Here is a 14,977-nt window from a genome sequence, read left to right as displayed (position 1 = left end):
CGCCTCCACCTGGCTCTCTGGGGGCGGAGGCCAGGCACGTCCCGGCCCCGCCTCTTCCGAACCAGCCGGAAGTGACGTCATGCCCGACCGGCTGGTCTTTCGGTCTTCTTCCCTCTCCCTGGCTCTTCCTCCCCAGACCCTCCCCACCCCTCCCCCTTCCCTCCTCCGGTTCCAGTCTTTGAGGCCGCGGGAGTGTGAGAGGCTATGGAGTAAGCCGGCGGCTGCGGCCCGGCGCCAAGGCTGAGCAGGAGCAGCCAGGAGGCGTTTGGAGGGGCGGGGGAAACAAGCCCCAGCACCGCCCCTCCAGGGGGGTAGAAGGGAAAGAGGTGAGTGACCGCCCAGGGGCACAGAGCGACCTCCTTCACTGGCCGCGCTCCCACCTTGGCCTCCCCAGACAGCGAGGAGGGAATGAGGAAGGACCCGCACCCTGGGAAGGCCTCTCAAGGTCCCCGGGGCTGGCAACTGTTGCCTGGCGACGGGCCTGCTGGGTGCAGGCGGGGCCGGTGGGGCGGTGGGTGCCCGCGCGAAGCCGGGCTGCGGGAGTGACGAGCTCCGGGGAGCGAATCCGGGAGGCCCGGGTCTCCCGAAGAGGCCTGGCAGCTAGTGGAGACCCTGGGCTGGAGCCCCCTGCTGGAGGAAGAGCCCCCAGCTCAGGCTAGAGAGCTCGGGTTTCCGTGATGGAGATCTTGGTTCCCTTTTGGGAAATTGGACACTACTCCCGGACTGGGTGAGACAGCTACCCTCAGTTCTGAGGTCCACCTCTGAGAACCTGGGTCATCAACTTCGGCCCTACCGTCCTGAGTCCTTCTGTGACAGTCGCTTTAGTTCTGGAATGGAAGGTTATTGTTTGTGAGGTGGGTGGGGCAGAGGTTTTGTTAAAAACCCACTCCGTGTCTCCTGCGCTCTTTTTTTTTTATGAGCGGGAGAGAAAGAATGGAGAAAGGGTGAGACCGATGAAGCTTTCAAAAACTTGGGATTCGACTGAATATATATTTATGATCAGAAATTAAGGAAACCAATGTTGTCAACTCCTGTAACAGTCTTGTTGCGTCTCCAGACTCAAGGGACTTAAAGCACTATGTCAGTAGTGACTTAAAATTTTAAGTTGCAAACTAGTTTTTTTGTAGATCAAAGTCAAGAATCATCTTCTGACTTTTTTATTTATTTTACGAATTGGATTCTATGAGTAAAAAGTTTTCTAAGTAGCATTTGCAAGTCTCTACACTCTGAAAAATTGGTATAGATTAAGGTAAATCTTCAAACCAGTCTGTCACTGTAAAACCTGGTCGTGTTCTGGTAGTGGCTTGAAAGTCAGGTGGTTGAAGCTTCTGCTTTTGGACTTTGCATGTCTGTCTTTCTTTCTTTCTTTCTTTCTTTCTTTCTTTTCTTTTCTTTTCTTTTCTTTTCTTTTCTTTTCTTTCTTTTTTTGTTTAGCTTCTGTAGTAAAAGAAACTTTTGGAGGACTGTGTAAAGGAAAGGAACCTAAAGGAAAGTAAGGACCTTCATTCTGTTGAAATCCACTTTACACACTTACAGAAATTTATTCTTTTGTCTCTAAGATCCGTCAACACCCAATAAAATAAATACAAGCACATTATACTTCCATACACTGTAATATTTCTGTAAGAATCAACCCCGTAATTGAGAATACCTGTTCATACTCAACATGTTTGAAATTCGTGACTTATCTTCCAAGAAAAATGGGTCCTCTTACTGCATTTGACTCAAGTGAGTAGCTTCATCATCCATACTTCTGTATAGAAGTAGACGTTTGACAGCTTCCGGTCTCATGGATCTCCTAAGTCCTGTTGACTTTACCTCTTTGAATATCTCTTGAGTATGTCTACTCCTCATCCTCACATCTGAAGCGAAGTCCTCATCTGACGTGTTTACGGTCTCCTCATTAGGGTCTACTTGCATTTACTGTGGTTCCTTCTGTAGTTTTCCACTCCAGACTAAGTGACTTTTTCAAAATGCAGATCTAATCACATTGTCTCCATGTATGAAACCCTTCACGGTTTTTAAGAGACTAAAATCCCTTAATTGCCTTTCCAACTTCATCTCCACAGTGCCTTCTGGCATTCTTTTCTCTCCCTCCTTACTCTGTTTCTTCTCACTGTGTTCTGCTTTGGTTATGATGCTTCCTTTGCCTGGAAATGCTCTTCCTTTTCTTTTCATCCAGTTAATGCCTACTCATCACTCAGCTCATGTCTGGGAGGACTTTTCTGATTAGGATAGATTCCCTTAATTGTATATTCTCGTGATGCCACTGCAGAATTGCCATACTTATTAATACTTTTGAATTAATGACATGCCTCTCTTCTCCTGATACTGTGTAAGTGCTTAATAAATGTTTGTTAAATGAAAGAATTCTTTGAATGCTTACCAAATGTGCCAGGAATTGTACTACGCATTTTTGGTGCATCATCTTTAATCCTCACAACAATCACTTGAGGTATGGGTAGTGAGTCCTCCTTTCCAAAGATTAGAAATAGTGTTAGGGGAGCTCCTGTTGTGGCTCAGTGGTAACGAATCCGACTAGTATCCACGGGAACGCTGGTTCGACCTCTGGCCTCACTCAATGAGCTGTGGTGTAGGTCATAGACGTGGCTCAGATCTGGTGCTGCTGTGGCTGTGGCGTAGGCTTGCAGTTGCAGCTCCAATTCAGCCCTTAGCCTAGGAACTTCCATATGCTGCAGGTGCAGCCCTAAAAAGCAAAAAAAAAAAAAGAAGAAAAAATAGTGTTAGGGAGGCTAGTTAGTGGTCATAGTGCTAGTATTAGAACTGGCATTTGAACCCAGATTTTGTTACCACTGAAGATTGTGTGCTTAATCAGTCTCACACTGTGCATCAAAATAACCTGAGGAGCTGCTCAAACTACAGATGCTATTGACTGCACACTTAGATTCTGATTCCAAAGGTTTGAGATTGTACATAGGCATCTATATGTTTTAACAAGTAACCCAGTCATATTAGATATTATTAGATCTATTTAGATGTTCACCAGAGCTTGAAAAACATTGCCTTGAAGTTTGAAAACTATTGTCTTAGAAAACACTTCAGTGCTTTATGAGTTTTAGTTTTCATGCATTGTACTACACTGTGTTTCAGATTTTATGTGTTCTTAAATCGAGGAAGATCTGGAGACCTAAGGAAGTGACCTTAGTGCTCATTTTGTCTAATTTCCTACCTTTTCCCCTTTGTCTGGCTAGAGGAACTGAATAGTGAGACCTTGCCATTCCAGTGCTGCTGCTACCTTTTTTTCCTAATTGCAATAATTTCCAAGTATCAGATTGACTTCAAGTAGTAAAAACTATACTAAGTACATGGGCTGGAAGTACCTTCTGAAGAGTTGGATGTAATCTCTCTTCAAATTTTACTTATTGTTCAAACTACTAATTTAATATTTAAGCATATGTTTGCCTTATAACCTCTCATTCTGAAGACGCTTTAATCTTACTGTATGCAAACTTAATGATAGAAACAATATTTTACTTCTTGTTTCTCCTGTTGCACCTAGCATGGTGTTTTGCACCTCTTAGGTGCCCAGTAACTTGTTGAATGGATGTGTGCTCCACAGTGCATTACCAAATCTCCTTACTTTTTTTTTTTTGTCTTTTTGCTATTTCTTTGGGCCGCTTCCGAGGCATATGGAGGTTCCCAGGCTAGGGGTCGAATCGGAGCTGTAGCCACCGGCCTACGCCAGAGCCACAGCAACGCGGGATCCGAGCCGCGTCTGCAACCTACACCACAGCTCACAGCAATGCCGGATCGTTAACCCACTGAGCAAGGGCAGGGACTGAACCCGCAACCTCATGGTTCCTAGTCGGATTCGTTAACCACTGCGCCACAACGGGAACTCCTTTTTTTTTTTTTTTTTCCTTAGTTTTTTATGTTTTTTAAAATCAGATTTGTTTCCTGAAGTAATAATCTGTTTTGGCTCAACTGATAATTAGATACTTTCTAAAGTTATAATGAGAATGATTATATTCAGCTGTTACAGTCTTTGTTTTCTGAATAAGATTAAACATGTTTTCTGTATAGGCCAAATAATGTTTTTTAACCATTTTTGGAAAACTATGTTCTTTTAAAACTTCTAGTATCTGTGGATCCTCCTACAAGAAAAAAAAACTGTATTTCAAAATTTATCCCAGGATCATCTTAGATATAAACAGATAAGTACTGCATATAGGAGTATAGGTACAGAATTTTTTCCCAGATTTTATGTAGCATTTTGTCAAAATTACTTGTTATGTTAATGTAATTCTTATTTCAAATGACAAGATTTCATTTTATGGATATTTAACTGTATAAATGACTATATAAATTTTAAAACTTTCAGACATTTACTTAGAAATCTCAGATCCTTATGCCCCTTTAAGGACCAAAACAAACTATTTTGAGTTATTTGTATTTTTTGGTAGTCATTGTGTATTATTTTGTGCTTATTGGAAGTCTAGTCTCTGTTAGGTCATGAGTCTAACAATTACTAAATGTAAGTTTATTATCAGATGGAATTACAGTAACCTTTTAATTTGCACTACAGTGTTTCCTATAAAAATGCAAGCTAATTCTACGTATTCAGATCATTAATCAAATTACTAATAAGAATATTTTATTCTTGGGGAAGTTAAAAAAAGAGGACTCTTTGCAGTTTTGTTATTTAAGAGTTCAGGAAGTTTTTATTTTAGCACAAATATAGTTTTACCTACTATATTTAGAGTTTATGAGTAGGCAGAACTGAAAGAATTGCCAGTTCTTTTAGATACCTGCCATCAGGTGCTGCATACTTAACCTACCTGCCAGGTGCATGTAATATCTCATCTACTCATCTAACTAAAAGTCAAGTGATGACTGATTTGGATAGTAGGGAGATAAAGTCTTGGGATCATACTGAAGCTGCCCCAAATCTTACTTCAGCTGGGATTTAAGAGGGGTAGATGACTGGATTTCAAGTGTATTCTGCTAAATGGTATACAAGGGGCAATTGCTTATATGAATAAATACTTCTCGCTTATAATTTTGTCTTAGAGAAATAAGACTTGTTTATTCATTACTCAAATGAAAATTTGAAAAGCTTTCATTTTAAGAAATGATACGGGCTCTAGGTTTCTTACATGTCAAAAAGCTAATGATTCAAAATCTCCTTTAAGTCACATCTTATTTTACAAACTTATTCATTTCATTCTGTCTTTAGCCTTCTGCTGATCTTGTGATATATTTATTTTTCTTGGGTGCCCTTGGATAACCATTTTCAAGCCCACAGTCTTAACTACTGATTCTCCTGGTAAACTCATGGAGCCCACATTTTTATCTTCAGTTGAGACATTTTTTTCCTAAATTTTTGGCCTACATTTCTAAAAAACTGCTAGCTATATATCCATGTTAATGTCATTCATGCAACTCAAATTCAACATGTCTAAAAATTTTGAGTTCTTCCCCCCTACAAAACAAACGATTGTTTCCTAGCCTGTAAGTCCAACCTTGGTAAATGGCTTCATCCTCCACCTAGACTCTGAAATTGGGGACTTGATTGGGATTCCTAGTCTTTTTTTGTCTCTTTCCATTATCTAATTGTCTAGTTGGTCATTAAGCTCTCTTCATTCTAACTTGTTTTCTTAATTTTTCTTTTCTTCTTCCTATGGCTATTTCCTTAATTCAGCAACCTCTCCCTCTTAAAATTTGATATATAATACATTAAAATGCATAATGAAGTTAATATGTAATCATAAAATACATATCCATGTAACTAGCACCTTTAAAACACCCTCTCTTACTATCTCTTTCCTATCTTCCCTGTCCCTATTTCCAAGTGTCCTTTTCTTTGTTTTTTGCTTGTATACCTTCAAAATTATGTTTGTGTAAAATTCCTGAAGTACATCTTGATATTTCCTTAAGTCATATTCCCTGCTTCCATCCTTAGTGTATCTTGCACTTTGCAAGATGGAGTGATTGATTGTTTTACTCATGCCTGAACACCATCTGTGGCTTGATTTCTTGTTTAATGCCCTTGGTAATCTGGCTTTTCTAAGTCTCCTTTGGCATACTATCTCCTTTTCCTCCAGCTGTTTTTTTTTTTTTTTTTTTTTACTTCTACACTTGCCCCATTCTCTATCTAGTTCACTCCTCCTCCCCTTTAAAGACATCTCTAGTGTTGCCCTTTTGGGGAAACTTTCTTCTGTCTGTTCCTCCTCTTGTTCCTGTTAACACCATGCCTCTATATTCTGTAGCATTTCATCACTGCAGGATAATGGTGTGGTTGGTTTACTTCTGTCTCTTGCTCCTTTGATGGTAAGCTCTTTCATGACTTATTTTTCCTTTACTTCTTTCTTCTCCAGTTTCATATGTGGTATCAGGTACATAGTGGGTATTCAGTAAATATTAGCTAGTTCACCAGATGAGTTTCCATGTCTGTTTCTACCTTGTGTACACCGGTGTAGACTATTTGGATGATGGATAGGCATCCCAGATTTGAATATTAACTCTGAAAATATCCTTTGTTTTCATACTGAGCTGTTTATAGTTTTCTTTTTTTTTTTTTTGTCGTTGTTGTTGTTGCTATTTCTTGGGCTGCACCCGCGGCATATGGAGGTTCCCAGGTCAGGGGTCGAATCGGAGCTGTGGCCTACGCCAGAGCCACAGCAACGCGGGATCCGAGCCACGTCTGCAACCTACACCACAGCTCACGGCAACGCCGGATCGTTAACCCACTGAGCAAGGGCAGGGATCGAACCCGCAACCTCGTGGTTCCTAGTCGGATTTGTTAACCACTGCGCCACAATGGGAACTCCTGTTTATAGTTTTCAAATCACATCATTTATAGTCTTTCTCACCTTCATGTCTTGGCACTTGGAAAGCCTTTCTGGAAGCATCTTCCCTTTACTCCTACCTGAAAAACACTTTTTTAAAAATTACTTTTTTTATTGAAGTATAGTTGATTTGCTGAAAACACTTCAATTTTGAGCAAATCTTCATGTTCTTGTAGCATGGTACATTCATACCTTTAGTTAATTACTATAAATCTTTGCAGGTCTGAGTCTGCTACTGGACTGAGTCCCTAAAGAGCAGAAATTTTTCCATTTATATCAGTATTCCCAGTGTATGACAGGTGCATAGCATGTAATATATAGGTACTCAGGCAGAGTTAGAGGAAAGGATATGTAGGTTTTGAAATACGGTTTTTATGTCTCTTCTGCCTCTCCATCAAAATCAGCAGCAGATGTTCATAGAGAACAACTTGGCATGGTAATAAATGTTTTCATAATGCCAGTAGCAACATTTTCTAACTGCTTACAGAAATGCAGCACTAAATTAAAAGAGGAAAGTGGATTTCTATTTACAGACATTCAGATCTTTAATAGAAGGGAAGTTATATTTACATAAATATAATTTAATTAGCTGAGAAAATAGGATACATTCTAGGTGCTGTCCTAGTCCATTGGCCTTCCAAATATTTTTGCTTGTATATTCTCGTAATAATTTTGCAAGACATTGTACTCCTTTGTGTGTTTTAAGTTGATGACCTCGGAATTGTTTTGTCAAGAGTTTTAGATGGTTACAAAGTATCTAATTTCTAGATTTGTATATTGTGATTGCTTTACTTTTATCAAAACCCTGAAGTTTTTGCTTGTTAATTGAAATAAAATTGTTTCTATACATGCTGTGACAACCATTTTATTTCTTAATTGTAATTTTGTGACAGACAAGGATTTTGCTGTTAAAATCTGGCTTGAAAGAAATAAAGCACAACCCCCTTCAGAATTTCTTAGTAAACTTCTTTTTCTTTTTTTTTTTTTTTATTTTCCCACTGTACAGCAAGGGGGTCAGGTTATCCTTACATGTATACATTACAATTACATTTTTCCCCCTAAACTTCTTTTTCTTAGTCTCTTAGGAGACTTTCAGGATTAACTTTTTTTTTTTTTTTGCTTTTTAGGGCCACACCTGCGGCATATGGAGGTTCCTAGGCTAGGAGTCAAATTGGAGCTATAGCTGCCAGCCTACACCAGAGCCACAGCAATGCCAGATCCACGCCGTGTCTGAGACCTACACCCACAGCTCACGGCAACGCAATGCATTAACACATTTTTGAATTGCATTCTCCATACCTCCCACCTTCCCCCAAAGTTTTTTTATACTCAAGGAAATGCCCCATAATGAGACTGAGATGGCTGAGAAAAATAGATTTCTTTGGTCAAGTGGGAGAAAATTGTGAAGAAAGAGATGGTTAAGGATAATATGCAGGACACAGACTTGTTCTCAGGCAGGTCAACTTTGGGAAGAAGTACACATGGCAGTTGAGGATTTGGAGAGTGATAGGGTCTTAAACCTCTTTCTGTGCCATGGACTCTTAACAATCTAGTGAAGCCTATAGACCTAAGAGTGACATTTTAGGCTCAGCTTGTCAATTTCTATAAAAGCCTCTGGGGTTCTGATTGGGTTGCTTGAATCTATAGATTGATGGGGAAAATTGATATCATAACAATAGTGAGTCTTCCAATTCCTGTACACTGGAATTTAGTCATCTTCAGTTTTCCTCAGAAATTTTTATTTTCATTGTGTAAGTCTTACATATCTTGTTAAATTTATACATAGGTATTTCATGTCCTTGAAATGGTATTTTTGAAATTTCCCTGTTCAGTTGCCTGTTTCTAGAATATAAAAATAGTCTTAAAAATGTATTGTTTTTGAATTCTGCCATCACGCTAAACTGATATGTTAATTATAGTAGCTTTTTGGTGTACCTGCTGTGGCAGCATCTGTACAGTTCTGGGACACAGGTTCGTTCAATCCCTAGCTGGTCTCAGTGCATTAAAGGATCCGTGGTTGCTGGTTGCTGCATCTGTGGCATAGGTTGGGTATGAACCTTGGCCAGGGAACTGCATATGCTGTGGGGTGGCCAAAAAAATGGAAAAAAAAATTCTAGTAGCTGTTTTGTGGATTCCTTCTGACTTTCTGTGTGAATGATCATGTCATTGGGAATAAAGGATTTTACTTCTTTCTTCTCAATCTGAATGTTTATTATTTTGTCCTCTTTATTGCTTTGGCTGGGACCTCCATTAGACTACTAAATAGAAGTTGTAGAAGTAGATAACTTTAATTTGTTCCCAAATTTAGGGAGAAAATGATCAGTCTTTTTTCTTTAAATATAATACTAGCTGTAGGGATTCAGAGATGCCATTTATTGTTCTGTTTTTACTTTGCTGACCGTTTTTATCATGAATGGGTATTGAATTTTGTCAGTTTTTTTCTGCCTTTACGGAGATGATGTATTTTTTATTCCTCATTATTCAGTTAATATAGTGAATGACATGGAATTGTTTTTGAGTGTTAAATCAACCTTGCATTCTTGAGATAAATCCCACAAGGTTGTGGGTTCGATTTGTTGGATTTGCTAATGATTTGTTAAGGGTTTTTAACCTGTCGATAGGGTATATTGAAATGCAATTTTATGTCATTATTTGGTGTTGGTATCAGGTGTTCATGACTATATTACATGAAAGTGTTCTGTCTTCTGTAGAAAACCTTATAGAGACCTGGAATTATTTCTTCCTTAAATGTTTGATAGAATTTAGCAGTAAACCCATCTGAGCCTGGAGTTTTCTTTGTGGAAGGATTGTAGCTATGAATTGGATTTCTTTTATATAGAATTATTCTGACTTTCTCTTCGGTTTTGGTAGGTGTGGCTTCCTAGAATTTTTTTGACTTTATATCCAAGTTTTTGAATTAATTGGCTGGCATAAGAACATCCATAATATAATACCCGATTCATTTAGAATCTACATGATCTATATAGGATTAGCATCTGTGGACTTTCTTCTATATTTTTTTAATGATTTTATTTTTTTCCGTAATAAAAAGGTGGCTCGCTTTTTTTTTTTTTTTTTTTGTCTTTTTAGGACCAAACCCTCCACATATGGAGGTTCCCAGGCTAGGGGTCAAATTGGAGCTGTAGCCACTGGCCTATGCCACAGTCACAGCAACGTGGGATCCGAGCTGTGTCTGTGACCTACACCACAGCTCAAGGCAATGCCAGATCCTTAATGTGCTGAGCAAGGCCAGGGATTGAACCTGTGTCCCCATGGGTATTACTCAGATTCGTTTCCGCTGGGTCCTGATGGGAAACTCCTCTTTTATTTTTGATATTGGTTATTTTTGTTCTTAAAAGTTTTCTTAATGTAGCTAGAGGTTTATCATTTTTAAAAAACAGTGGCTTCATTTTGATTTTTTTTTTCTGCTGAATAGAGTGTTAAATTACATTAAATTCAGTTTGTTTCATTGATTTCTACTCTTTTTTTTTTGTCTTTTTGCCTTTTCTAGGGCCGCTCCCGTGGCATATGGAGATTCCCAGGCTAGGGGTCTAGTCAGAGCTGTAGCCACCAGCCTACACCAGGGCCACAGCAGTGAGGGATCCGAGCTGCGTCTGCAATCTACACCACAGCTCATGGCAACGTGGGATCCTTAACCCATTGAGCAAGGCCAGGGATTGAACCCGAAACCTCATGGTTCCTAGTCGGATTCGTTAACCACTGCGCCACGACGGGAACTCTGATTTCTTTTTTTTTTTTTTTTTGTCTTTTTGCTATTTCTTTGGGCCGCTCCCGCGGCATATGGAGGTTCCCAGGCTAGGGGTCCAATCGGAGCTGTAGCCACTGGCCTACACCAGAGCCACAGCAATGAGGGATCCCAGCCGCCGTCTGCAACCTACACCACAGCTCACGGCAATGCCAGATCCTTAACCCACTAAGCAAGGGCAGGGACTGAACCCGCAACCTCATGGTTCCTAGTCGGATTTGTTAACCACTGCGCCACGACGGGAACTCCGGGAACCCTGATTTCTACTCTTTAGTTTCTTCTTTCTCCTTATTTTCAGCTTCTCTTATTATTGTATTTTTTTCTTTTTTCTTATTTTCCTAAGGTGGAAGTTTAGATGATTGGTTTTGGGTTTTGGTTTTTTTTCCTAGTATAAACATTTAAAGCTATGAATTTCCTGCTATGTACTACTTTACCTACATACCACAGATTTTTCATTTTTGTTCATTTCAAAATATTTTAAAATTTTCTCTTATGATTTCTTTTCTGGCCCTTGGATTATGTAGAAGTGATGCTGAATTTCCACGTATTTGCATGTTTCCAGCTGTTTATTATTGACGTCTACCTTAATTTCACTGTGGTCAGTGAACATGTTTTACGTTATTTCAGTGGTTTTAAATACCTTGAGACTTGTTTTATGGCTCAGCACATGTATCTTAGTAAATGTTCTATGTACATATGAAACAAAATACTTTCTGCTTTTGTCAAGTAGAGTGTTTTAGGTCAGGTTGTTTGATAGTGTTGTTCACACGTTTTATAGTCTTACTGATTTTCTGTCGTCTTGGTCTAATTGTCCATCTGCTCCTGAGAGAAGACCTGGAAAGTCTCCAACTACACTCGTGGATTTGCTGTTTCTTCTTTTAGTTCTGTCAGTTTTGTTGCATTTATTTGGCAGTTCTCTTATTTGATGTGTACACATTTAAGATTATTATGTTTTCTTGAGAGTTGACAACTTTGTCATTATGAAGTGTCCCTTTTTGTCTTGAAATTTGTTCTATTATTAATATAGCCATTCCAGTTTGGTATATTTTCCCCTTTTTTTTACACTGTTAAATCATAAATCATTTTGTAAAGTGTGTTTAAAGTGAGTTTCTTGTAAGCAGCATATATTTGGGCCTTGCCTTTTTAATCTAGTTTGATAGTCTCAGCTATTTAACTGAAATTTTAAATAATTTACACTTAATGTAACTATGTGGTTGAATTAAAACCACATAGTGGTCTTGGTATTTATTTTCTGTTTGTCACATGTGTTCTTTGTTCCTTTCTTCTTTTCCTACTTTTTAAAAAAATTTAAAAAATACATATTTTTTCTTTTTAGGGCTGCACCTGTGGCATAGGGAAGTTCCCAGACTAGGGGGCGGATTGGAGCTGCAGCTGCCGGCCTACGCCATAGCCACAGCAATAAGGGATCTGAGCTGCATCTGCAACCCACACCACAGCTCACAGCAATGCTGAATCCTTAACTCACTGATCCAGGCCAGGGATGGAACCCACATCATTATGGACACTAGTCGGGTTTGTAACCCACTGAGCCATGACAGGAAATCCTTAAAAAATATATTAATTCAATTTATATTAGGATTCCTTTTGTTTCCACTGTCGCCCTCTTTTTTTTTTTGGCTGCACCCATGGCATGTGGAAGTGTCCTGGCCAGGGATTGAACCCACACTGCATGGGAACTTCATCCACTGTTGACTTTTCAGCTATGTCACTTTATTATTATTATTTTTTTAATTCTTTTTTTTTTTTTGTCTTTTTGCTATTTCTTTGGGCCGCTCCCGTGGCGTATGGAGGTTCCCAGGCTAGGGGTTGAATCGGAGCTGTAGCCTCCAGCCTACGCCAGAGCCACAGCAACGCGGGATCCAAGCCGCGTCTGCGACCTACACCACAGCTCACGGCAACACCGGATCGTTAACCCACTGAGCAAGGGCAGGGACCGAACCCGCAACCTCATGGTTCCTAGTCGGATTCGCTAACCACTGCGCCACGATGGGAACTCCCACTTTATTATTTTAATTATTACTCTAAGGTTTATAATATGTCTTTAATGTGCTACAATCTATCTTCAAATGATGTTATGCTACCTCACATATAATAGCATCTTTAAAAAATATACTTAGATTTCTCCTCTCTTGTTCTTGGTTTATTTTGTCATATGTTTTACTTTACATATATTATATAAGCACAGTACATTTTTGTTATTTTTGATCAGCAGTCTTTTAAAGATAACATGAGAAGTTTTTTATATACCCATGTAATTTTCATTTTCACAGTCCTCTCTCTGTTCCTTTTATAGATTTCTATCTGGTATATTTGCCCATCTGTTTGAGGGGCTTCCTTTAATATTTCTTATAGTAAATGTATGTTGGCAACAAATTCTTTCAGATTTTATTTTCCTGGAAAAGTCTGTATTTCACATTTTTTAAATTTTTATTTAAAGTTTTTTTTTTTTTTTTCCTTAGGACATAGTAGAATTCTGGGTTAACAATTTGTTTTAGCAATTTAGAGACCGTATTCAGTTTTTCCCTGGCTTGTGTAGTTTCTGATGAGAGGTCTAGGGAAAATTCTTATCTTTGTTCTATATAATTTGCCTGTTTTCTCTGGCTGCCTTTAAAAATTATCTCTTAATCACTGATTTTCAGCTATTTGATATGAAAATATTTGAGCATGGATTTCTTTGTGTTTATCCTGCTTGTGGTTCATTGAATTTCTTGATGCTATATCGTTTTCACCATATTTGGAAAGTTTTTGGCTGTTATTATTTTCAAATATTATTTCTTCCCTCTCTCCCACCTTTCTTTTTTAAGATTCAGTTATATATGTCAAACTGTGATGTTGTCCCAAAGGTAACTGAGACTTTGTTCCTTTTTTCCTCCAGCCTTTTGCTGTTTTCAGGTTTCACTGATCTTTTTTCCCCACATTGTCTAATCTGGTAATTATATCCCCTGAATTTTTTTTTTTTTTGGAATGCTTTGTGAATTTGCATGTCATCCTTGTGCAGTGGCCATGCTAATCTTTGTATTGTTCCAATTTTAATTTATGTGCTGCCAAAGCGAGCACATCCTCTGAATTATTTTTATTTATTTATTTATTTATTTTTTGTCTTTCTGCCATTTCTTGGGCCGCACCTGTGGCATATGGAGGTTCCCAGGCTAGGGGTCGAATCGGAGCTGTAGCTGCCGGCCTACGCCAGAGCCACAGCAGCGTGGGATCCGAGCCGCGTCTGCAACCTACACCACAGCTCACGGCAATGCCGGATCGTTAACCCACTGAGCAAGGGCAGGGATCGAACCCACAACCTCATAGTTTCTAGTCGGGTTTGTTAACCACTGCGCCACGACGGGAACTCCTTCCTCTGAAGTTTTTGAGATTTTTTTTTTGTGTGTGTGTGTGTGTGTCTAGAATGTTCATTTGATTTTTTTAAATATTCAGTTTTCGTTTATTATATTCATGCTTTCCTTAAAATGCTTGTGTTGCAAGGAGAAGGAAGGAGTGAGAGAATAGTCATATCCCAGGCAAGACACTGGGAAAGGCTGCCAAATGAGGGTTCTTGGCTTCCTGCAAAGAATTTAAGAGCTAGGTAAAGTGAAAGCCAGTTTATTTAGAGAGACACATGTTCCCTAGGCAGAATACAGATGTCTTAGAAAATGGGAGGGGCCCTGGGGTATGGGGTTGTTAGTTTTTCTGAGCCTGGGTAATTTCATATGCTAATGAGTGGGAGGATTACTCCTACTGTTTTGGGAAAGGGGTGAGGGTTTCCAGGAATTGGGCCAGTGCCCACTTCTTGGTTTTTTATGGTCAGTCTCAGAACTGTCATGGCACCCGTGGGTGCGTCATTAAGCATGCCGATGTATGACAGTGAGAGCATAATGAGGCTCAAAAGTTTTTGGGAAGTTGAATCTTTTGCCATCTTGGACCTAGAGGGTTCTAACCAGTTTTTGTCCTGTCCTCCATGGCTGTGTCATTCTTTTAATAGTTGTGTGTCCTTCCCCCTTTTTTCCTGTCTTACATGGACATCAGATAGCTTTTTTTTTTTTTTTTGTCTTTTTGTCTTTTGTCTGCTGTTGTTGTTGTTGTTGTTGTTGCTATTTCTTGGGCCGCTCCCGCGGCATATGGAGGTTCCCAGGCTAGGGGTCGAATCGGAGCTGTAGCCACCGGCCTACGCCAGAGCCACAGCAACGCGGGATCCGAGCCGCGTCTGCAACCTACACCACAGCTCACGGCAACGCTGGATCGTTAACCCACTGAGCAAGGGCAGGGACCGAACCTGCAACCTCATGGTTCCTAGTCGGATTCGTTAACCACTGCGCCACGACGGGAACTCCTGATAGCTTTTTAATGTCTTTGTTGTTAATTATCTAATCTCATTTTGGAGTCTGTTTTA

At 39.5% G+C, this 14,977-nt stretch overlaps 1 protein-coding gene and 1 non-coding gene across 3 annotated transcripts in view; one reads left to right on the top strand and one right to left on the bottom strand.

The window, feature by feature from the left end:
* The first annotated feature begins 101 nt into the window (after positions 1-101).
* The window catches only part of SCYL2 (SCY1 like pseudokinase 2), a 66,680-nt gene continuing 51,804 nt past the window's right edge, over positions 102-14,977 (top strand). Inside the window, exon 1 of one of the 2 annotated variants that reach the window (XM_047788200.1) lies at positions 102-326. The gene's annotated coding sequence lies outside the window, so the exon portion shown is untranslated. The remainder of the gene's footprint in view (positions 327-14,977) is intronic. The other variant, XM_047788201.1, reaches the window with a different exon arrangement.
* LOC125131927 (U6 spliceosomal RNA) lies at positions 13,550-13,653 on the bottom strand. The gene has a single exon (XR_007136100.1). It is a non-coding gene; the product is annotated as a U6 spliceosomal RNA (small nuclear RNA).

Source organism: Phacochoerus africanus, chromosome 7, assembly GCF_016906955.1.
Source record: "Phacochoerus africanus isolate WHEZ1 chromosome 7, ROS_Pafr_v1, whole genome shotgun sequence".
NCBI classification, from domain to species: domain Eukaryota; kingdom Metazoa; phylum Chordata; class Mammalia; order Artiodactyla; family Suidae; genus Phacochoerus; species Phacochoerus africanus.
This window is presented reverse-complemented; position numbering and strand designations above follow the sequence as displayed.